General features: G+C 37.3%; 1 long non-coding RNA gene and 1 pseudogene across 2 annotated transcripts; both read right to left on the bottom strand.

Annotated features, from left to right (window-relative positions):
- Window positions 1-240: 240 nt before the first annotated feature.
- On the bottom strand, window positions 241-8,584 carry LOC149213179 (uncharacterized). Its single transcript, XR_016250310.1, has 3 exons — window positions 7,923-8,584; window positions 770-846; window positions 241-645 (listed from the first exon to the last, which is right to left on the bottom strand). It is a non-coding gene; the product is annotated as an uncharacterized LOC149213179 (long non-coding RNA).
- Window positions 1,595-3,358, bottom strand: LOC149213180 (polygalacturonate 4-alpha-galacturonosyltransferase pseudogene; annotated as a pseudogene). Its single transcript, XR_016251295.1, has 3 exons — window positions 2,209-3,358; window positions 1,844-2,044; window positions 1,595-1,598 (listed from the first exon to the last, which is right to left on the bottom strand). The product of XR_016251295.1 is annotated as a polygalacturonate 4-alpha-galacturonosyltransferase pseudogene (transcript).
- Window positions 8,585-24,433: the final 15,849 nt, after the last annotated feature.

Here is a 24,433-nt window from a genome sequence, read left to right as displayed (position 1 = left end):
TAGTTGCAGATTCATGTTGGCAAAGCACAGGGAAATAGGAGGAATTGAGCCATTTAAAATCATCAACATTTTCTACGTGTATCGTAGCTTTCCCTGGGGGATTAACAAAAAACCACATTTTCATGGCCCCAAAATTTAACTTGTCTGTGATGTGATGAAATAGATGTTTCTTAGATTCCTACAAACACATGTAAATCACCTACAATGAGATCCAAATATTAAATGTAAAATGTAGCAAAACTGTTGGACTTCAAAATTTTGATTAATTTAAATTAATAGCACTTCACCTTAGCATTCATGACAGTTGAATTGACAACCACAGATGCAGCCAATACATTTTCAGAAAATAATGCATAGTGATAAAGAGTCTGATCCTCCAACTTGTCCTTTTTAGGAAATTATCACTTTTCAAGAGGAAGAAGGTAATAATCTATGGTCAACCACATGGACAGATAGTGTAGGCCCTTGGGAACAGACTTTATTTGCACCTGACTTAAAAATTTACTTTACTTTTCCAAGGTCCTTACTTGCTCGTCTACAAACTGAAGCATGGCTTCCAACTTCTTCGTTACTATCGAACATCCATAAAATTGTTCTCTATCCTTGGATAGGACATGAACCAAAGCCTTGATCTTCTCAGGTGCACTGAAACATTCATATCAATTATCATTCATGAAAAACAGAATGAAAAGTAGAAAGATTGACACATAGACTGCAACTTTAAAAGAAGGAAAGGATATGAACACCAAATGCAAATGGAAGCACTTACTACTATTGATTTAGAAGCAGCCAATGAAAAAATCCAGGGGGTAGTGTTCCAAGCTTCCACAACACTCTATCCTCATTCTGACATACAATAAAAGAAAAACTTAGAAATCAAACAAAGAAAAACCCATTAAGTTTTCTAGCTAATTACTTCATATTTACTTCAAATACTTTAAAGTAAGCATCACAGGAATTAACATAAATAAAGCACACTACACACTTACCATGTTCTGCCACTTGTGATATATTCCAATTATATATCATTTCTACAATTCTTTGCGATCAAATGCATTCATCCCATATGCCTAACCACAAGCATTAGGATCAAAGTGCTTGGCTATGTGTGGATTGGAAAAATTAAGGTATTTGTCAAACCAGCGAAAGATTTTTCCACAAGTTTCCACTGAACCATTAACCTTTCCATGAAGATCTACTGACCACGAGAGCGTCAAATCTTTATGCACCACAATATCAACATCCTAGAAAAGGATCTTGTCCGGTTTGGGATAAACTTGTGGAAGATAGAAACAAAGATGATTTAGGATGGATAAATATTTTGGATTTATATATTTCAAATTGGAGGAACGTGCTGACAGTGTAGTCGAGAGAACTGCCTTGAAATAATACTATTTCATAGTTGTGGATTCAAGTTGGCAAAGCACAAGGCAATAGGAGGAATTGAGCCATTTAAAATCATCAACATTTTCTACATGCATCGCAACTTTCCTTGGGGGGTTAAGTAAAAACCACATTTTCGTGGCCCTAAAAATTAACTTTTCTGTGACGAGATGAAATACATGTTTCTGAGCTTCCTCCAAACACATGTAAATCACCTACAATGAGATCCAAATATTAAATGAAAAATGCAACAAAATTGTTGGACTTCCAAACTTTAGAGTATTTTAAATTAATAACACTTCACCTTAGCATTCATGACAGTTGAATTCACAGCCATAGATGCAGCCAATACATTGTCCGAAAATAATGCATAGTGATAAAGAGTTGGATCCTCCAACTTGTCCTTTTTAGGAAATTTTGCTTTTCAAGGGAAAGCAAGTAATAATCCATGGTCAATAACAGGGACAGACAATGCAGGCCCTTGTGAAAAGTCTTTGTTGCCCGTTGACTTAAAAATGTACTCTGCTTTTTCAAGGTCTTTACTTCCTTGTCTGCAGACTGAAGCATGGCTTGCAACTTTTTTGTTACTGTCGCACAATCATAAAATTGTTCTCTAACCTTGGATAGGACATGACCCATGGCCTTGATCTTCTTAGGTGCACTAAAACATTCATATCAATTATCGGTCATCAAAAAAGAGAATGAAAAGCAGAAATATTGACACAAAGATTGCAACTTTAAAAGAAACAAAGGATATGAACACCAAATGCAAATGGAAGCACTTACTACTCTTGATTTAGAAGTAGCCAATGTGAATATTATTACCTTTGAGGTAGATCAGAATCTGCATTAGCCTCACCCAATGTATGCTGACATTCTTTAATACGAAGCATCAATTCATGGTATAAATCAAGATTATTCCTAGCTTGGGAAATGCTTGAATACACCCTAGCCATGATCAGTTAGTCTCGCATCAATCTAATAGTGGAGTCAGAATTCTCGTTCTCATTCTCCTATCTCCAAATGCTGTATTTTCCGAGGACAGCAAAATCTACCTCCTTGGAATGTTTAATTGATGCATTTTCAAGCTCAACTCATTTTTATTCATCCTTCTAAATTATCTCTATTGACCTTTTCTACCTCCTCTTTTGTCTCAATTGTTGTAAGCATTAAACTACTATGAATTAAAGCGTACTATGCTAAAATATAAGAAATATAATTTTTTTCTATTGGAGAAGTAACATTCAAAAAGGATTTTGGAAAATAATATAACAATTCCCTTTTCCACGAGAACAAAAAGTAGCGATCTAGTGCAGCAAAGAATTTTACCCCCCACGAGACTTTTGTTTGACTTTCTTCAAGCTACAAATGGTCTTCATTACAACAACCATTGTCCTGGGAGTTTGACTAGACATTACCTTACAGTAGGCTACCAACATCATAGACCAGTTAACCACGGAAAATCAAAACTTACCATCAAGAACATTCTCTTTGACGTCTTGATGTTCACCTCCTATCTCACCCTCTTGAAACCTCGTAAGAAGTTCTTCATCATTGGAAGTATTTTTCTACACCTCGTCATTCATTTTACCCTCCTGAGGATTTTCCTTACCCTCTTCATTGAGGATCACACCATCTGTTCTGAATGTAACTTTTATGAGCTGTCTCCAGAAGTCGTTTGTGTCCTCTTGATGTACACCGTTAGAAATAGAGAAGCACCCCTGCCAATGTTAGTTTTCACTTCCTACTTAATACAACCCTACTCAACTACATAGATCATCATCACATATGTTTCCTTACATGTTCAGTGGAGAAAATAACCAAAATCTTCACCAATCGTACCTCAGAGTCAGTAATATCCCTTTGGTTTACTTTGGAGGGCTTTTCTAATACCCATGAGGAAGATAAATCATTCCGTCCAACAATATTTAAGTTTAGAGTTCCCAAGTCCTCTGTGTTAGCTGTTATGACATCAATCACCTGCCAAGTAAATAAAATTTATTTTTAATTCTCTGCTCAATAGGGGAGAAATCAAATTTAAGATATCCAAATGCAACAGGTTTCTTATACATGCCTCCTCTGGGAAGAGAGAGTCAATGCTCTTTGTTAAACTCTGCTTTCTCCAATCATCTGCCTATTCCTATGAACCCCATAGATAAATATATAAGAGTGATTTTAAACATATGACAGAGCTCCAGTATCCTCAATAATTCCTCTCTATTTCAGTCCACTCAGGTAGATTAAATTTTAGTTTAGGGACACTATTTATTTTCTGGGATTAGACTAATGTAAGTGCAAGTGCATTGGCCAGATCTTGAAAAAGAAAAAAACGGCCATTGAAAAATAGAATTGGTTTTCAAGATGTGGAAAGAGGATACCATTCTAACATATCCATCTCCTAAGAAGTTGTGCCCTACTGTTTTAAATGATAAAAAATGCATAAAAGGTCCGGTAGAAAGAGTTGATGTAGAAGAATATCTATAAAAACAGTAGAACGCTAAAACGGGGGTTGCTTTGCTATCATGCATATGCTAAGATCGAGATTTCATTACACATCAATAATAAAATGGTGTGTATAATATCTATCGTTTGTTTTGGCCAATGTGCTCTGAACACTATGGGGACAATGTGAAAATGATATGTATAGCAGAAAGTAGCTGGTGAACAAGATTGTTGTTGTGAATTGGGTCTAGGTTGGGTGGATCAGAACTAGTTTTAGCTTGACTAATGAGAAGTGAATTTATCTTTATGGATGGAAACTGGGTCTGGATTGGATAATGAGTGGACGGGAAGAATGATTGTTACCATCCCCACCCAGACTCAATTCCCACAAGATTCAATTCCCATGAGTAAGATGTTGAACTGAACTCTTAACAAATATATTTTTATAATACCCATCCAGATTATGCAGAATTCAGCGCACACTTAGTACCATCCTACTCAGAATGAGGAGTGCCCAGTGAATTCATCAAGCATTTTGCCAACATATTTACCAGTCATATGCATTTCCCTTTGTTAAAAAATGGAAAAAATATTGTTATTTCTTCCTATTGGGATGAATGGTTTCATTATCTTTGGCAAGGGAGATTACCCTAGGGGTAGTTGGTAAAACCTTTGCTCTTGCATGAGAGAGGTACAAACTTTGAATCTTTCTCCTGGTAGGTATTGTACCGTGTTAATGCAGAGATGGAGTTCACAGCTTCACATAGATCAAATGAAAAGAACCCTATAATGAAAACTCACAAAATGTCTAGAAAAATGCTAAAGGTGCTAAACTTTTGACAATAAGCGAGGAAGGTATGTTTGGTAACATCTGCGCCTTCAAATCCTGTGAAAAAAGCTAAAAGGAAAATAAAATTCCAAAGTAGGTCCATGAGGTTTTGGTTCAATGGTTAACTAGAGGTGGTGAAGGCAAATCAAATTTCGAAGCAGGTCCAATGGGTCTTGGTTCAGCCGTTAACTAGAGATGATGATAATTCCCCGCCAAGGCTCAAATCACATAAATACATTGTTCAATGGGTTCTCAACGAAAGGGATCTTTCTAAAATAGTATAAGATGACTACATTTCATTGTAATGGAGATCCTACATGAATGCTTTAAGAAGTCTACACTTCATTGTAATACCAATAGATTAAGAAAGGGCATGCTTGCCAATAAAGATAAATTAAATGCTGACCCACCCCAAAAAAAGAGACAGAAGAAACATGATGAGGGAGGAGGGAAGGAAGAAGCTTACCAGTGAGGGAGGAGGGAAGGAAGAAGATTACCCGCGAGGGAGAAGGGAAGGATGAAGTTTACCAGTTGCAGATGTAGATGTGGAGTGACAAAACCTAGCTGCCAGAAAAAACAATGGCATGACCACAAAGATAACAAGGAAACCCACCACAACTATTCAATGATGAAAACCCTGACCTCCCCATCCTCCATTTCTACCACGTTGGTAGCCCTACCATCCTCCATTCCACACACCTCCTCTTTTCATAGACATCTTTATCTCTCAACCCTAACACCACTTTTCTCCTTCTCCTCCTCCTAAACAGATATCAAGCAATGCAACCCTTACGCAATCATAATCCTCTACGTCAAACCCATATCATGGTTAGTAGAAATATATGAAGTCAGTAAAAACAAAAAAAACCCTTAGAGCTCATATATACTTCAAGAGCATTTGATAGAAAAATTTACCAAAGGCACTATGAAATGGATAGATCAACTGATTTCATGCCGTTTTGAGAAAGAAAGGGACACTGACATGGTAAAAACCTAGATGAAAATGGGCATAGGGGCCGGAAGTAGACAGATTTGAGGGTCTCTATCTCTATTAGCCTTTTCTATTAAAAAACCGAAAAATATAATTAAGGGAAACACGTAATTTGGATTCGGATACCAACATAGATGTTATTATTGATGGGGATCCTCACCAGTTTAGTTGATTGTTCATACACTATGATGTAGGAAGAGGAAGAAAAGGTAGGCAATGTTGGGTATATATGACGCGCCTCAAGTTACTAATTTAACTGAGCAGGTACCGACTTGGCATGCCTTGCATTGAGGCATGTAAAGATAAAGGGAATGCTAGGGGGGTAATTTGATGAAAAGAAAGGGTGAATTATACCTCCCTAAATGCACATCATGAGACTGTGTTTAAGATTCACAATTCTGAAGCTGCGAGAATACTAGAGTGTAAGCACAAGAGAGAAGCTAAACATATTGTGATCTAACGTTTAAAATGGTGACTTGTTGATTGATTTCTCATTCAGAATGAAGAGAAAAAATTTGATGATTGGAAGAGAGAAATGATGAGTGTTCTATTGACTAAAAGAAATACATCATTTTGAGGCCATGGATAGATCTTAATGGTCTGGGATGCCAGTGTTAGTAAAACCTTACCTAAATGCCTTATGACTTCCACATGGATGAGTGTTACACTTACATTATTGATGCACTAACCATAGGGAGTTGGTATAATATTCATGGTTATGGGTGCTTACAAAACTGGATTTTCATATACCTATGAAGTGAAAGGGAAGAAAGTACCCTTTCTTCAAGATAGGAGTAAGGCTGTAAGCTTTAAACCAGTCGACGGAGAATTTTTTTGTTAAGGAATACATTTTACACATCATGTGTCCATTAGTAGGAACCTGTTTATAAACATAGTGTTGGATTAATGTCATAACACTTCTAGAAGTTGTTTTGATTCTTAGAAAACATGTTGTATGTTGTCATCTACTTTGAATTTTGCACAAGAAATAGTTGGTCCTTTAACAAGACTTGAGTGTGCCAACATGGACTGAAGAAGAGGTTATTAGCATTGCAAACCCTCATCTTAGATCCATATGTCAATTTTAAATTTAGCAGAAATTGGCAATAAAACATATGATGTTCTAGAAGCTAAAAGACAGACAACACAAGAATATACAACTTCTTACCTCTATTGTCATCATGTTTAGTTGGCCCCGCTAGAATGGTATCAAAGTTAAGGTGAGGGTAAGGTATTAGAGCTAAGGTGAGGGCAAGCCCAAGCAAGGAAGAAAAAATCACAAGAAGTTTTCTTACAACACTAACCTCCTTCCTCTTCAAAGATCAGTCATTGTGAAGCACTAAAACTCCTATTGCAAAATTCTTGGTTGCAGATCCTAGAAAGAAAATGAGATCAAGGCCCCATCAATCAAGAATCTCTAGGATAGAGCTGTCTATCAAATTGCTGGTAAAATGATCTATATCTAAGGCCTTTTGTCATTACTATAGCCTGGAAGCTTTGGTTGCTTTAGGGTCAAATCTTCTATTATGAAATCACCCTTGAATTGAATTTGATTTGGAGATAGTGTCTCACTCGGAATTCCTTCTCTATTGTAGATTTATATAAAATCATATATGAAGCTATAAAGTTCCTAGCATCTAAGCTCATATATATAATATTATTCTTGGGCTTGCTGACATGCCTTTGGCCTTGTATTAGGGTTTTGTCTGTCTCACAAAGAAGTATAAAAGGCTACAAAAGGTGAAGTATCCTCGGTCGTTGGACATCAATCAAGAGGGTTTGAGAAATAGTGTTCATGATTTTCCATTAGGTAGATTCTTATTGAAAGTAAAGGATCAACCTTTGTGCGTCTCTGAGATTCTGGTATCAAAGGAAAGGGGGTTCATGATAAATAAAGATCATTTCAAGGATCTTGAAATCTGAAACACAATGTTCTAAAATCTCATTTAAATAGGTATGGTTGTTATTGGTGTCTAAGCCAAATGCATCTCAACATTTCTTCTCATATCAACACATTTACTCTAATTAGTAATTTCTTGTACCCATGCTCAGTGCATGCTGCACATTATTTTTCATAGCTGTCAAATTTGCATTCCATTAGTTAAAGCTAGGATAGAATTAGTCTTAGTCAAAGAAGTCTATGTTATTTGATGGATTCAAACTGAATTTAATTTTCTATGGTTTTTTCTTTCCTTTAATTTACTCTGGTTTCAATAACCATCAAATCTTCCAAAGACAGAAATTCAATAATAGAACTAGAGTCAGATAGAGACTTACCGCTACAAGAAATGGATACAGTCGAAAGTTCTTTCCCAAGGCTTGGCAGGTCGATGGGGTCCATGAATTTTTTTCCCTTCTTACCCAAATTTATCAATGGCCTTTGTTGTAGTAGTCTTAGAGGGGTTTTTGTTGCCTGTGCTAGGGAAAATGTATGATTCCGAATGGAATGTCCAACAACTGAACCTTTTTCATCAGTTACTCGAGTCTAGAATTTCTGCAATAGGTCTATCAACCACTTTCACTGCCTTGGAGGAGAAGGCGACAACCTATAGAGAGAGGGGAATTTTTTGGTTGACGGTGGAAACGAAAAGCCTTGTTTGAACCTTATGCGGGTTTGGGGTTACGTAGCAAAATCAAGCAGCTACACAAGTTCCAGTTAGGTGTCTCGTTCCCTACACAAAACTGCAACAATCCCCGGCCTCTATCAAACTGGAAGAGAAAAATAGGATACTCGTAGCAAAACGTTGGTCTCCATTGCTGAAACCTCCTCCAGAATTCAAAAAATCATGGTTTGAACAAAATTGCTGAAACATTCTCCAGAATTCAAAATCCAGGGTATGAACAAAATTGCATCACCCATTGTTCTTCTTCCATTCTTGAAAGCTCCTCGAGGGTGCTCCTTGAGGGTTTGAACAAAAATGGCATCACCCACCTCAAAATTTTATTTGGTGACTAGTACGTGGGAGACAAAATGTCTTAAATAAAGTTATTAAATTGCCATGGTATGTTTTAACAAGCTCTTATGAAAAAAATATATATGTTCTAATGCCTCTCAATGTCTTCCATGGGGGATTTTGATGATGATAAATTTAATAAATAAAATGAAATTTTAAGATGAATTCATGTAGTAGTGATTCAATGGAATGGAATCATTTTTAAATGCTTTGGAAACTTTTTTTCACGATGTTTTCAGATATATTTTTTTTTCTAGACAGTTTCACCTTTTTCAAAGGGGGAAGAGGCGATAGTCTCTTGTAGTAATGATTCAATAAAATGGAATCATTCTTAAATTTTTGGAAACCTTTTTCCATGATGTTTTTAGACATTTACCCTTTTTCTAAAAAGTTTCACCACTTTCAAAGGGGCAAGAGGCAACATTCTCTTGTTGCTTTTTCACAAAAGATGTCATGTCACTCCTTGTCAAAGGGACTAGAGTGACACACTTCAAAATGTCAATTCTACCATGGTTTGAGTCCATATTTTAAGCCAGTGAGGTGGAAGGGCCTCTAAGCTTGTTTAGGTGTACAGTTAAAAATGAACATTTCACTGTCATTCTCATCTTCAAATAAAAGCTCATGGAAGAGCTCAGTCTTCTCTTTTTATCAATCTGATAAATAGTTTACATATGGAAGAGAGTATATGTTGGCTACAAACATGGGCTATAAAGTTTGGGGCGGCATGGGACAACAATAAAAAGGTCTGTTGATAAATGTAGATCCTCCCAATCTCCCCCCAGGAATAGGCCTCGATGCAAAATGGCTACATGAATCTTCAAAGGAAATTTAGGATGAAGATTGTTCTCGCAAGCTGAAGTTTCATGAAAAAAATATGGGAAATGATATTGTTAGGACATTTAAGAAGAATTTAAAGCAAGATACGTAAGCTCAAAAACACCAAGGAGAAACCCAAGATAAACATATGATCTCTAACCCTCATCCTAAGTCATCCAATGCTACTTCTTCACAAAAATTCTATTATTGGTGTCGTTGGATAAAGAAAAAAAGGAGAGGGATGCTAATGATAGGGAAGGGAGAGTGAAGATGAGATAGATGAGATCGACGTTTCCCATAGACAACGCCATTTCCCCTATCCCGCAAAGTCTATTTCCTCTTCTTAATGAAAGGCATATTACATTAAATATATAAATAATTATAAAACACATATTTCATTAAAATTGGATTTTTTTTTATTACAAGGACTTCACTAGAATTGTGTTTTTTGGTTATTTTTAAATTCTAGATCCACTACATAATTCCAAATTTAAACAAATATGCGTTATAAGCCATGCATTTTGACGCCCTTGTACATTATTTTTTATTAATGAAAAATTTTCGACTTACAAAAAAAAATAACACACTATACTCACACACAATGCAATAAGCAAGCCCCCATCAATGTTATGCACTACTTTAAATGGGTTTAATAGGCTTGGATGGCTCTAACAATCATAGTTGAATGTATATGATGTTAACTAATTTGACCAACAGAACATGCCTTCGACAATGGTAACTAGACTTACACTCCATTTACTACATTAAACAATCAAGTGAGGCTTTAATAATTGTAACCAAACATACAACTCGTTGAAGAAGTTAACCAACCTAGCACAACTTTAATAGCGATAACAAAAATGTACATGTCACTAATCAATTGACCATTGTTTCAGCCCTCTAACATGTGAAATTGAACATAAATGTTGTTGATGGGGTTGACCTATCTAACATATCTCCCACACTTGTAGTCAAACATGCATGTTAATTCAATTAATCTCCTAGATAATGTTAATCAAAAATACATATTAATATCCAACCTAACATGTCACTAATAGTGACAATGGAATGTGCATGTCAATGGCTAAGCTAATTGACCTTATATATTGTTCATTGAGATGATTAACACATAGCTCACTAAGTTGACCAATTTGACAAACCATTGGTTTTGTCATTGAACTAACATGCCTTTAATAGACACAACTAAATGTACATGATGTTACACCAGTAAACCATCATGATATGCCTTTAACAGTAGTAACAAAGTGTGCAAGTTATAGATTGGGAAAACCAAACTAATATACCTATGATAATCATAATTGACCATACATGTTTGTTTTGATCAACCCTTCAACTTTTCCCTTTCTTCTATACAAAATTAAGCATTCCATGCAACTCTCAAAGTAACTTTGATACATATACAAATTAAGTTTGTATTTACATGTTCGATTTGTGTTAAAGTGTTTCCTCCTTAAAGGTCACAGGATTCAATCCAATGGAAATTAAGGTATGTACACATGCATAGATTAAATAGTTAAAGCATTGAATGGAGGGCATCCCTTGTCTCACGAACAAGGGGGTCTCATATGTCAACTTGGCAGCTACCTGCATTATAACGTAATATTAAATAATATTCTTATTTTTTCAATTAATATGAATGCTTCTAATATTTCATATATTGTTAAGAAGAATACCCCTTGACTAATTAGTGAAGTATTTAATATTGGATGAGAGAGTTGTAAGGCTGAAATTTTTGCTACCATGGGTTAAGTTTGGTGTTTGTATTATGTTAATGCAAAATTAGATTTCACACCTCTCCAGGAATCAATCAAAGTCATTTACACATACCAATCAAAGGCATTAAATATATGGTTAAAGAAGTGGTTGGTAGTTGTTCACTATCATATCTATCCAATGGTTTCCAAACTAGAGAAACAAGGCCATGTTTTTGATTTATGGGCTAACATTTGAAAGATTGCTACGAGGAGAGGAGTTGGTGGGAGTCCTTATTACGAAAAGGCCCTGCACCTCTTCATTTATTTCTTAAGGTAGGCTTGAAATAAGTGATTAGAGATATATGATACATATAATATGAAAACCACTCACAACACAACAATATTGAACATTTGCATGAGACATAACTTAATTTATTTTCAATATATTTTTTCCTTAAAAAAGGCAAGATATGCTACCATGATGTAATACAATGATTCACCAATATTGGGCACCAAACAAATGACTTGGACCATAGATTTTATGTACAATGACAATCATCCACTATAACATATGATTATCAGCCACTCTGACACCCATCATTTATGGTCACTCATTGAGCGTGCTCATGAAATTTGAGATCATTGGACATGGTTAACATGCTTTGGTTAACAGAATCTAGTATGGTGTGACGGCCTTGCCTACAATGCAAGCTTTCTAACACCCTTTACAACAACATTGCTTCACAAAAGGCATTTGACATTGATTCATAATTTCGCCTTTGTATATGAGAAAGAAACTAAATGTTACTTCTCCCTTATCCAAGATAATGCTCTTGATTATAAATTGAAAAATGCATCATGACATTGCCTTTCTCTCTTTGTGTGAACTTGCTCAATTAACATCTAGATACCTTGTGAGACAAAACTCGATGTATGTATTGTATTTGGTATTGTGTGAATTATTCAATTTTTATGTCCTAATATTGTGTTAATGGCCTTCCAATGCATGGTCAGTCTTGAATTAAAATTTTGACATGGAAAATCCCAATTTTACAATTTTGACAATCAGAGGCACAATGTTGGGACAATGTTTATCCATCTTTGTGGACATTGAGGTGAACAAAATTTTTATTGATGCACAGTGGGTGGAGTTTAGAGACATTCATAGATTGATATATATCTTGAACAATGTGGGTGAGAGAGGATTCCCATGCTTCACCTGAGTTGTCTTCTTGATTGTTGGTTCGATATGTTGAGGATATGGTTGATGGTTTGATATTGAAGTCAAAATCCTTCCTTGACCCTTTAGCCAAAGATGTGTCTCCTAAGGTATCTCCAATAATATCCTATGAAGAGTCATAACAGTTAACCTGGAATTATGGCATACGATGATCATCTAATAATTAATTGAAATAGCACTAAACCCCAATTTAGGGATTGGGTGAATCATATGCTAGGACTATGCTAGTGGGAACCTTAAATAAATGACTTGAAAATTCCTTGATTTTCTACCTTGATGTCATTCATCTCCCAAATTTCTTGTTGGATACACAAGTCATAGAAAACATGACAAGGAAGATGAGAGGGAGTTGACAAGGACATTAGGTTGTCCTAGAACATCATAAATTGCATCCACATGGATGAACATGGAACGGGAATTAAGGTCATAAAGTATACTAGAGTGTTAGACAAATAGGGTGCATCAAAATATTTTTGGAGTGTCCCAAAGGGAAATATACAATTCTTATCTCTTGTAAACTACAATATACATTTATTGTGGTGATAGTAACCACAAGATTCTTAGAACTAGTGGTATAGTGTTTGGTCATGAATGAATATGTGGAAAATAAATCTAAATCTTTCAACTCACTAGCATAAAATAGCTCATGGGGCCGAATCAAAATTTCAAGGGACATGTCAATGATCTCTGGTAAAATGGGGTTAGTAGCCAAAGGATACCTTTCAAATAATTTGAGAGTAGGGAATATTTGGGGGAGGCCAACTCAAGAAACCATAAGCAAGAAAAGGGGGAAACTATCTAACAAATATGGTTAGAGCAGGCATCAAAATGCCCATCCTTGAATGAAATGGTGGTTTACATAGGGTTCATGAGAGAATATGGGATGGAGGGTAGATTGGCATGGTCAGAAAATGAGAGAAGGGATTTATCTACTAAAGGAATATGGGATGGAGGTTATGTCTAACTTCAAGGAGGCCTTTAGCTTTTTTGACAAGGACGAAGGTGGATGTATCACAACAAAGGAGCTTGGGATAGTAATGCATTCTTTGGGATGAACCCCCAATGTATATTGAAAGTGGTCCAAATGTTTTATATTCAATAATCTAGTGCCAAATACAATAAACCACAAAAGAGTAGTTCTAATCTACCTGTAAATGGAACATATTAAATACACCATTCCAAATTGATAAGAATCAAAGAAATATATGATTTTAGTCATCCATCGCCTCCATACAAAGTAAACAACAACAAGGCCCACTCTATCCTTTATGACACAAATTGCCCCATGCCAAGATGAAGCTGGAAAGATGCATTTATTGATATTCCTAGGCAGAGCGAAAATATGAAGCCAATATACAAGGATGCTCTGAAGGACTGCTCAAACTAGAGTCAACTTGCCTCCTAGGGAGAGCCTCTTGAGTACCCATGATAAAAGTATACAATGGATTTTCTCTATATTTCAGCTCCAATCCTTAATTCCATAACAATCAGGTTGGAGCACAAATCTAAGATACTTAAAATCTGCATCCAACACAGTGGAGATAACACCAAAAATATGATAAATCTCTAGTACCAATGCATCATTTGGGTAAGAATAAATCATATGAGATTTAATATTATTCATAAGGAGTTTAAAGACTGATCAAAAGAGGTCAATCTACCAAATAGTAACACATCATTGACAAAAATCAAAGGAGTAACTGCGACATGTGTACCTACACACATGCAGCCAAAATTACATTTAATCCATCTACCTCCACACCTGCAACCAAAATTACCGCCCTTGTGAATTTTGTGACTAATTCTTCGAAAATCCAATATTTTATTCTCAATGTCTTCTTCTTGCAAAATTTGTCATAGATATTTTGAAGTAGGCATATCGTCTACTAACAAATATTCTGTAATTTGCCTCCACCATCCTTGTAGAAATTATGGTGTAGAGTTGCAACTACTCATGAAGTTTTAATCAAAATCATAAGACACAAGCCTACTCTACTTCTCTTCGGAAGTTAATTCACAATCTAGAGCCAAAATTTCATACATGCAATAAGAAATAACACACATGTACACAAAATTTTTCCTAAGGAAAACAATATGCTAAAAACCCCAATGTATGTTTGCACTTATATGATCAATAGAAATGTATTGCAATTTATTTTCTCAACTGAGCACAACCAACAATTGAATAACCTGTCTCTCTGCTCACTGACAAAATCTGAGCCAGACTTAGTAAATTTCTACCTCTTCTTGAGCCCATATTTCCTTGCGTAATTCCTTGAGAAATTAGGCCCCTATTATTTAGGAATTTTTACAAAATGGATTGCGAAATTCCCAAGGTTGATCATCTGACTATATGCAACACCTTTACACTCAAGGCTAGTCTACAATTGATGTTACACTACCTTAGAATCTCCACCACAGCTAGGGAACTTGAATTGTCCATGCATTAACTATTTTGGGTTGATTGATTAGTTAACTGGATGATCACTGAGTTTGACTAAAGTCCCACTGCTCAATTGGCCTTCCACTAGTTCCTCAAGCAGTTGGAACTAGTTTAACAAAAAATAACTTCAAATAACTGACTTTGATTGCTACAAATTAATAGTCTTACATGCTTAACTGAACTATAACCCCTCCAACTCGAATTTACTATGTAAACCAGGTGACACAAGTCATGTCACACAAGTTAACTGCATCCAAGCTGTCTATTGATCTGGAAATTCAATTTTTCTCAATTTAATCAAGGAAAAGTCAAATTGAGAATTTCTTGCTACATTTTTTAAGAATCCTTCTCTGTAAGAAAGGGATTATCAACCACCCCTATCATGCACCTAAGGAATTTGAACTTCCCTCTTAACAAAGATGTTTCCAAAATGTCAACATCTTACTCCTTTATCAGAATGGAGTGTAGGAACATCATCTTTCTCTAGACACAATCTCGTAAATGGTGATATTGGATATCTATATGCTTGGATTGATCATGAAATATAAGATTCTTTGAGAGATTGATGCAAATCTGATTATCACAATTGGATCCATCATCTGACCAAATAGTCCAACAAGTATCTTTCTCATCCATATCGCCTCACATGTTTCCTTACTTGCAGCCATGTATTATCCTTCTGTCTAGCTAAGCACCACATATCTTTGCTTACTGTTGTACCAAGAAAAAACTACAAACCCAACACTAAAAATTACACTTGATGTACTCTTTCATTCTAATGGACTTCGTGCCCAACCTGCATCTGTGAAACCGCACAACTTCACTTCCTCTGTTCATCTATACCATATCCCAAACTGGGTAGTGCCTGTCAGGTACTGTAAAGCATGCTTAGTTGCCTTCGAAAATAGTTTGGTTGACCTAACCATAGCGTGTCTTAGCTCATTGACTGCACATCACATATCTGGTCATGTGTTCACAAGATACATGTGTGGACCCACTAGTTGTCGATAAATGGTAGCATCCACTTCACCTGAAGTGGCATCCTTCTTCCTCTAGTTGTTCGTTAGAGGTGTTTCCATGGGTTTACAACTCTCCATGCAGAATCTCTGTAGTATCTCAATTTACATCATGGGCAATATGGGTAAACTCCCAACCAAAGATAAGTGGTTTCTAGAATATGATTTTTCTACACATTTCCCTCATCCCATTTCACAATGGCAGCCAAGAATCCAGATGATGCCATCAACTACAAATCCTTCTATGCTAAGTATTTATTGTAGCTTTTCTGGAGTATAGAGAGCTTGTACCATGCATAAGCATGATACAAATGACTTTCTAATATCCAAAATATCTTTGTTAACTTTGAATAGAAGATTGTTGTCATTTGAGGTTTAGGAATCTACTTGACCATACACAAGGCCATGAATATCTTCTATAGAGTGAAAAGCTTCCTATATATCATATGCCATCCATCATGAGAAATAGTATAAGGAAAAAATATATTAAAAATAAAAAATTTAGCTCACATATACTACAGTAGGTTCATCAAATTTCATTCAACCCAAAGCTTCCTCTGCAATAGGGTATTCTCCAATAATTAATTCCTATAAGCTAAAACTATATCAACCTTCCCATCTAGACAAATATAATCCTATATCTAATTCAATGGATAAAATTTTAGATTTCTAGCCCCCATTCGATAATGATACCTCTTAAAGGTGTGCCAAAAATCTACTCAACATGACATTATAACTATGTACATCATGGGCAATATGGATAAGCTCCCAACCAAAGATAAATGTGTTGTGCCTTTTTCCCATAACCATTTATTAGCATACACTTTTTAGTTGAGAGAAGATCCTTTGGATAGTGGGATACAATCTTTATTTCTTGTGAGGGCATCCAAAAATCACCCTTGGACAGTTGACTGCTAGCTTCTTTACAACAGTTTTTGCTCACTGACTTGATACTTGTCTCACGGGAGTTCTCCTTGAGGGTCTTTTGCCCAACACTTTTCCTTAAGGTAAAAGTGTGTATACATTGTTGTATGAAGTCTTGATCTTCAATATTATCAATACAAGAAGATACAGATCCACCAGTTGAATATGAAATAAATGTGAAATTTGATAGCTCAAACTATTCACACTTTATGTTTTCATCGAAGTTGGCTGATGTTGCATGTTCTTCATCAGAATTTGTCCATATTTGTCCATACTGTTGTATTTTCTTTTTCTATAGTACAAATTTCATCCACACTACCCCTTGAACGCGATTTCTCCTCATTCATTTCTTCAACCTTATCCTCATTATACATCATATTGGACAATCGTCATTCTAGTACAAAACAACCTTTGGATATTATTGGTGAATAATTGTGGTTAATGGGTTCTCATGTAACGATTCCCAATACCAATGGAACAACATATAATTTGAATCACTCAAATAATGAATCTCAATTTAACAACATTATAATATAATTACATTCTACCATAAATAGACATCAAGAATGCTTTGCCTTGTAGGTTTCAGCACCCATGTATTCGATGGATTTATGGGAATGAGGGAAATTGGAAAGCCAGTGATCTCCTACAGTTATGTATGGCCTTGTTTAGTACCTATGGCCTCTTAGACAACCAAGATTGAGCTCAAACTCACCCCAACAAATGAAAATAATGCTCAGGGGAAAGGGAAACGACTCTAGTAAGTAGAAATCCATCCAATAACGCTTAAGAACACTCCAGGTAAGGAGAGAGAAATTCTTAATAGTCGTACAGAAACCAAATCTGAAACTCCTTGAGGAAATGAAACATCTCCAGAACCGTGGCAGTTGATCTCTAGCTCAACAAGAAAGTGGATTATGAGTAACTCAGAGCTGATGCATTTCATAGAGCATTAATCAATCAAGAGTTTCAGAATGATGCTAATAGAAATTAAATGGAGAGTTATTTATTTCAGCCATGAGCACAAAGACAGGGAGCACATATAATATAACTAAGGAGTAAGAATGATGATAACTCATACACCATAATTTTATTATATCTTTGGAATATATATTAGATGAGAGCCTATCACATTGCCTTCATTGTCAAAAGAGAGATGTCCATATGCAAATTAACCCTCACTCCATGTAAGACTATTGCAGCATAGCTATTATGGGAAAATGAAGGAATTGGTCATGGAAGTTAGACACATTGAGCTAGTTTCAGTGTTGTCCAATTAGGGCTATTGCATCTTGTCATAGGAAAAGATTGCAGGACATTTCAACATTACAAAGGCAACAATCTAGGCATAGTCACTCTTTGTTTAGTTAAGTCAAAGCTCATGGAGAATTATATCCAGGTGTTTTAGCCTATATTCGACCTCTTTTGGTTAGCAACCAAGAAAGTAAAAAAGATCGAAGTCTGTAATCCAACAGGAGAAGAAAAACAGAGGATAAAAAGAAGTCTACAACACTTGAAGATACCGAAGTCTGTGACTAAGCCAAATCTCAATCCAAAGCTATATATTTGTAGCAAGATCTGAATATCTGTGGTAAAGAGTCAGGGGTTTGTTGTAGTAGCCGAAGATCAGTAATAGAAGGCAAAGATTCTGTAATTGGAAGTCAGCCTATTATAATAAGAGACTAAACCTGGAATAAGGACAGAAATTCAGAAGTTGCTTCTGACTTTGACTAGGCAGAGACTCAACTATTGACCTTGACATAAAGAGGAGGGTTGACTTGGAGGACTCTTTGGTCTTGAGTTGGATATCTCATTTTGAATAAATTCAATAAGAGGAGGATTGTTTGGTTTTCCCCTATTGAGAGGTTTTGCCCTGCGTTAAAAGCCTCAATCTTTGTGTCTCGTACTTCTTTGTGTTCTTGGAAGAACAATTTGTGTAATTACTTGATGAAAGAGAAATATTAACTAGCAAAGAAAAGAATACTTATATAGGAGTTTACTTCAAACTATGAAGGAATACAATGAGGACATAAAACTTGTAAATCTTAAACTTCGCTAGGCCATTGCACCTCCATAAACCTGACTCATTAAGGCATAAATAAGAAACCTTCCGTGGAACTCCAAAAACAAATGAATTAGAATGAATTATCAACCAGAATCAAGGGCCTTTACACTTTACATTTGATAATCTATTGCATTATGAATATTGAGGTCACAACTATTCATTTATATTGCACTGTTGTAAGAAAGGATGATCATATTTTACATATTTTTTCTAGTAAGGCTTGCACTTCGTCATTGCAAGCTCTAACCAAGGGTTCATGTTCCCATTGTAATGAACAACAACTGCATTGTAAATCTCTAAACAGTCCAGGCTAGGATTATATCCTAAACCCAACATATGCCAAGACTTTTCGAAAGGATGGTTCAAGCCATAAAACGTTCAATCCAGGGGGTAGTGTTCCAAGCTTCCACAACACTCTATCCAAATTTGATAGTGGGAAAAGTTCCCCTAGGGCTTTTTGGGTTGAAACCCTAGCAGACTGAAAGTTATCTATTCAAAGAAACATGCATTCACACAGCCATTATGCTATTATAAGCAAATTCTATGATAAGGGTACGTACCTTTGGTCCTACGTCTGAGAAGGCCCTTAGGGTCCAAACCCTTCTTGGAGTTCCCTTCTTCTCTTTTGTCCTGAAAAACAACCAATTCAAAGAACACAACAGTACATGGACAAAAACTTATAAAGAAACCATCTTCATGTTATAAAGAAAGGTAGTTAGTTATGAAATCCAAACAACCATTTACATATGAATTCTAAACATGAATATCATTAACATAAAGAAGATTCATTTCGGGAACCAAGACATGTGTTTCTTTTATTATAGACAAATAAAGTACATAAAAAGGAATATTTTCACCTGAGTCACCTTCAGCAGGCTCTAAGCAAAGCTTCCTTCTGGATCCGTTCCAGCCTCAAGCCTCTAACAAACTCCTTCCATGACTCTCTCCATGATGTCATAAATGGTGGATGAACATCAACACACAAGGAAACAAAGCTTTCCTGTACAAAATGGGGGAAGTGCAAAAGGCACAAGGGACTTCAGACCTGGTCAAGGGAAAAATCTCAACATAATAACCTTTCTCTAACTTCTCTCCTCCTTTAGGCCTTCCCTTTGAGGTCTTTTTATACCATCTCCAAAGTAGTTTTTTGGTTAGGAGTTGGTTGGGAACAGTTGGGCCATGGGCACTAACAGGTGATCAACAGGTAAAACCCGCGATCTCCGCTCAAATATAAGGAGTTTTATATTTTTTTAAGTGTTTTAATACATACATGCAGGTTGGATATACATAGACTCGCATATACACGCGTTTAACTCAGGGCAATGTCGCTTATAAGGGATAAAACACTGTTTTTTAAATTTTAGGACTAGGTCTAGAAGGAGGGGTTGCCCTAGGCCATGAGTACAGCATCACAAACCATAAGAGTGAGATTTGGAGATATAACAGATGCCCCCTAATATATGAGGTTAGAAGGGGTACATGATGGCCGAAATATATTATGCGAGTACATGGAAAGGAAGTTTGTCAAAAACCGAGGAGGACTTGACCAGAATTCAGCCTGCCAAGCCACCAAAGGAGATCAGAAAGAAACAATGTCTGAGGCAGGCATACCCATGCTCAGAAAAAGTAAATCATGTCCGCATATCAAGTACAAGAGGATCCACTAAGTATACAAGTATAAATGACTGAAAGATACATAATGGATCATCTGATCATAATGAACAAGTACATGTCTAAATATCACATATAAGACTGTCAATGATGTTGAAAAATACAATGGATCACTGATATTAGAGACTGATCCCAAAAGGTACCAACTGAACATGATGGAATAGGATGGTACTACATTGCAAACTCAGGTGCCAGCATATAAAATGTCGCCATGACTGACTACAACATATAAAGTGGAGTGGTATCAACTAGCAGCGACAGGAGCAACTGTCAAGTGAACCAATGAATGTTGATACAACCTGAGGTCTTCACCGACTGCCGTGGTACATTTCTACACCATGGGAATAAATGATCTGAAGTTGACCATGTGAGAAATCGTTTGATTACCGGTCATTGATGTATACCATTAACAAACGCGAGACTACTCACCGATAATGATAATGAGCGTCAAGGTACCCAGTACAATCTAATAAGTGTAAATAGATGAGCTGGAGTCAAACACCTGTAAGAATCTATCAATCGGGAGACAATGATGGTTTCCCACTGTCGATAGCGAAGGATCTGCCACTAATGACTGCAAACCCCAAGGTACTGCCAAATGGACTCTAGATCTTTGCCCAAGAGCAATGAGTCAGAGTCGATAGGGAAAGATCTACTAGAAGGAAGGCATTAAGGCATCCTCCATCAATCTACCGCGAGTGTAACCCGTAGGCCAATAATGTGAAAGGAATCAGACGAAAAAAGTTGTAGTAGCCCAACCGAAGTACGTTTTCGGCGTACACAAGATGTGGCTAGCGCACGGCAGAAACCCTCTGAACCAACCAATAATGAAAGCTGACACAGAGGCAAGGTATCCACCAATAGGGTCAAATGGAAACCAAGGTACTGCATGAATCCCAATGTGTGATAATGTAAGCTGACGTCGAACACAAGGGAAACCACTCAGTCAAAGGCCCATGATACTGATCGATGCTGAGCACAAGGTGACCTATCAATAATGAAAATAGGGCTAGGGTGCGGCTCTAGGCTTGTCCTCAGAGCAAGATGTCGTCGTCGATAAGGACAAGACCCGCCAGCAAGAAGTCAATGAGGACCTTCTCAAACCGGCACGAGCAAAGGACCAATATAACTGATGTGATTGTAGGCATGACACTGACAAGCAGGGATGGCCGATTGAAAAATGAGTCAAGAGACACTGCAGAGAGTCCGACTCAAGCTAACTTCCCTTGAACAAAAGCACGACTCAATGTGACTATGTGGCAGCATATGATGGCTCTGTATAAGTTCGCCATGCAGGAGGCATGAACGAACCCTCCATATGATTGGAAGAGATAACCAATCGGGGGAGAACTAACTCAATAACAAGGTTATGGCGTACCTAAGTCAAAATAAATACCACCCATGCGGAGGAGACTTTGTTTTGAGTGCTTTGTTCAAGGGCGACCCGACTGACTCTAGTTGCCAATAATAAATGGAAATAATGTCCCGTTCCCGCTCTTTTTGGAATATTTAATTTTTTTGTCTTTTTCTGTTAAGCTGGAAAAAGAATAAAAGAATGCTATGGTACAGTGGAAATTACAAGTGTTGGTGAAACAGATGATCTAGTTCATGGGAGAGGAACGTTCCTACGCTCAATGCAGGGAGGTGAAAACTGGTCAGTGACACTCAAAGGTATGTTCCTTCCACGAGTCAAGGTGTGTCAAGCTACAGAATTCAAAGGTATGCAAGGTTGATTTTGCAGACGTAATGGTCAAAAGTTGGCTTAAACACGAGTCCAAGTGAAGTCGGCTCTAGGCCAAAAGGTGCAAGTGGTCAACATGCAATGCAGTAGTACAACTCAACACAAAGGAGCCTCTAGGGTATAAGGCGAGAACAAAGCGGAGAAGCTAAGAGGAATGGGTCTTCAACGCATAAGTCATGGCGGGACTACAGAGGACTCCCGAGCCTACTCAAATCGCAGCAGCATGGGCAACAAATGTCAGTGAGGTGCTAATTAGGATGCCCATGTAAAGGATGGCTCTACCATCGTGTCATGATTTAAAGAATCGACAAGTGAAGATGGCTTATGAACCATAACACGATGGGATCGACCCTATGGCAGATGTATCGGCAAATAGAGGCTAGTATGCATAATGCAACGGAAAAATGATGTCCCTAACCTATATGCCAGTGAGAAAACGATACCTGCCATGATGGGTCAGCAGTCATGGAACCGTCTCGAAACTGAAAATCGTCCAAAATGTCCTGAAAAACAGACCAATCTCGACATTCCAAGCTCCCAAGTTAAAAGTCACATAAGGCCAAACAAAATAAAATTTTGAAAAAAATTTTCATTTTCAAAACTTATAAAAAGCATTTTGGACTCACCATTTTTACCATTTGAGTTTGAGAGCAAAGGATTTGGAGAAAAAGGAGAAAACTTCCCACAGCCAGATTCAACCGTTCAAATTCGTCGAAAACCTCCAGGTAACTCTTATACTTAGCTTGCAATTGATTGTGACAGGTTTTAAGATTTTTGATTGATGTTTCACCTTTGAACTTTTGTCAAAAATTTCCCCGCGGTGTATATGCGGGTTGGTAATATTGAACCTGTGTACACGCGGGCCCTATACGCTACTGTGTGCACAAGGACCCACGTATACGCTGCGAATCATTTTTAAACAAAAACTAATGGTTTTAAATCGATTTTTTCTCAGGATGCCTGTCACATGGCGTGAAAGAGAGCACGCAGCGGTAGACAATGAAGTTATGAACAGTCCAGAAGCATTAGGTGCACTACAGGGATGCGGTTTGCTTAAATTTTTCAAATTGCCAAATATGAAAGCGAACACACGTCTGCTTGAGATGCTCATTGATTATTGGGATGTCGATGAGGAAGCCTTTATGATCGATCAGATGCCGCTCAGGGTAGAAGTGGAGGACATCTATTTTATCACGGCCTTTCCAGAAGGGGAGAGGTACTACAGTCCCGGGGCAGGACACGGAGTAGCCTCTCGATAGAGGACTATGTACAGATATATTGCCCGGGACATCCCAAGAAGGTTGGGAGCCAGATTTCCATCACACATGTGGTGAGTTTATCACTTAGGATAATCATGTTCACCATGGCTCGAGTGAACGGATCATCCTCTCTGCATCAGGCGTCACAGCTAAACATGAGCGTGGTAGTTGACTGTCTCACTACTGTGTTCGACTGGTGTACTCCTCTTCTAGCCAACATGAAGAGCCAGCTCACTTCTATCAGGAGGGGTCAGACCAAGAACTTTGGATATGGGACTATCCTGTGTACTTTCTTTTTCGAGAAGGTTCCCGCACTCCGCCCCAGGGTAGCAGTTTCCATCAGCACCCCACGCGATCCATGCACGGGCCGGTGGGCTGAACTGATGAAACATCTAGAGGGTGGGGAGGTCCCAAGGACTGCCTTCGACGATGAATTCTTCACCTGGTGGGATCATCAGATCATCGTCGTGGATGACTACCCCTATGCTAGGCTGGATTTCCGAGGAGATCCTGATCTAGCGTTACCACCGAATGCAGCATGGGGCGAGATTGGTAAGATTTTTTGATTTTATGATTTTTTTGGACTTTTCAAATATAATGATGCATTTTGAAAAATATTTTTTGATGAGATTCAAATGACTGATATGATGATCATGTTCCAGACATTGGGCCAGTATGACCAGATGGATTCCCGCGGCATGGACGGCACGGCCGAGGAGCCGAAGAGGCAGCTGCTGATACAAAACGGACTCTAAACAACGTCCAGCGACACTTGGCGAGACTGAGCTGCTGAGTACCGATGGCCGTCATAGAGGACCTTCCTGAGGATATGCAGCGTCATGTGGTTGGCATGCCACGTGACTGGGTTCGCATTTTTTGGCGTGTGGCCAATGCTATAGTTACATACTTAGACGCTCATCCTGAGCCAAGGCATTAGATATGCC

This window comes from Pinus tabuliformis, chromosome 1_1 (genome assembly GCF_031772625.1).
Source record: "Pinus tabuliformis cultivar Carrire ecotype Pingquan chromosome 1_1, CPIR1, whole genome shotgun sequence".
NCBI classification, from domain to species: Eukaryota; Viridiplantae; Streptophyta; class Pinopsida; order Pinales; family Pinaceae; genus Pinus; species Pinus tabuliformis.
The sequence above is the reverse complement of the archived record's forward strand: the minus strand, read 5'-3'. Positions and strand labels throughout refer to the sequence as shown.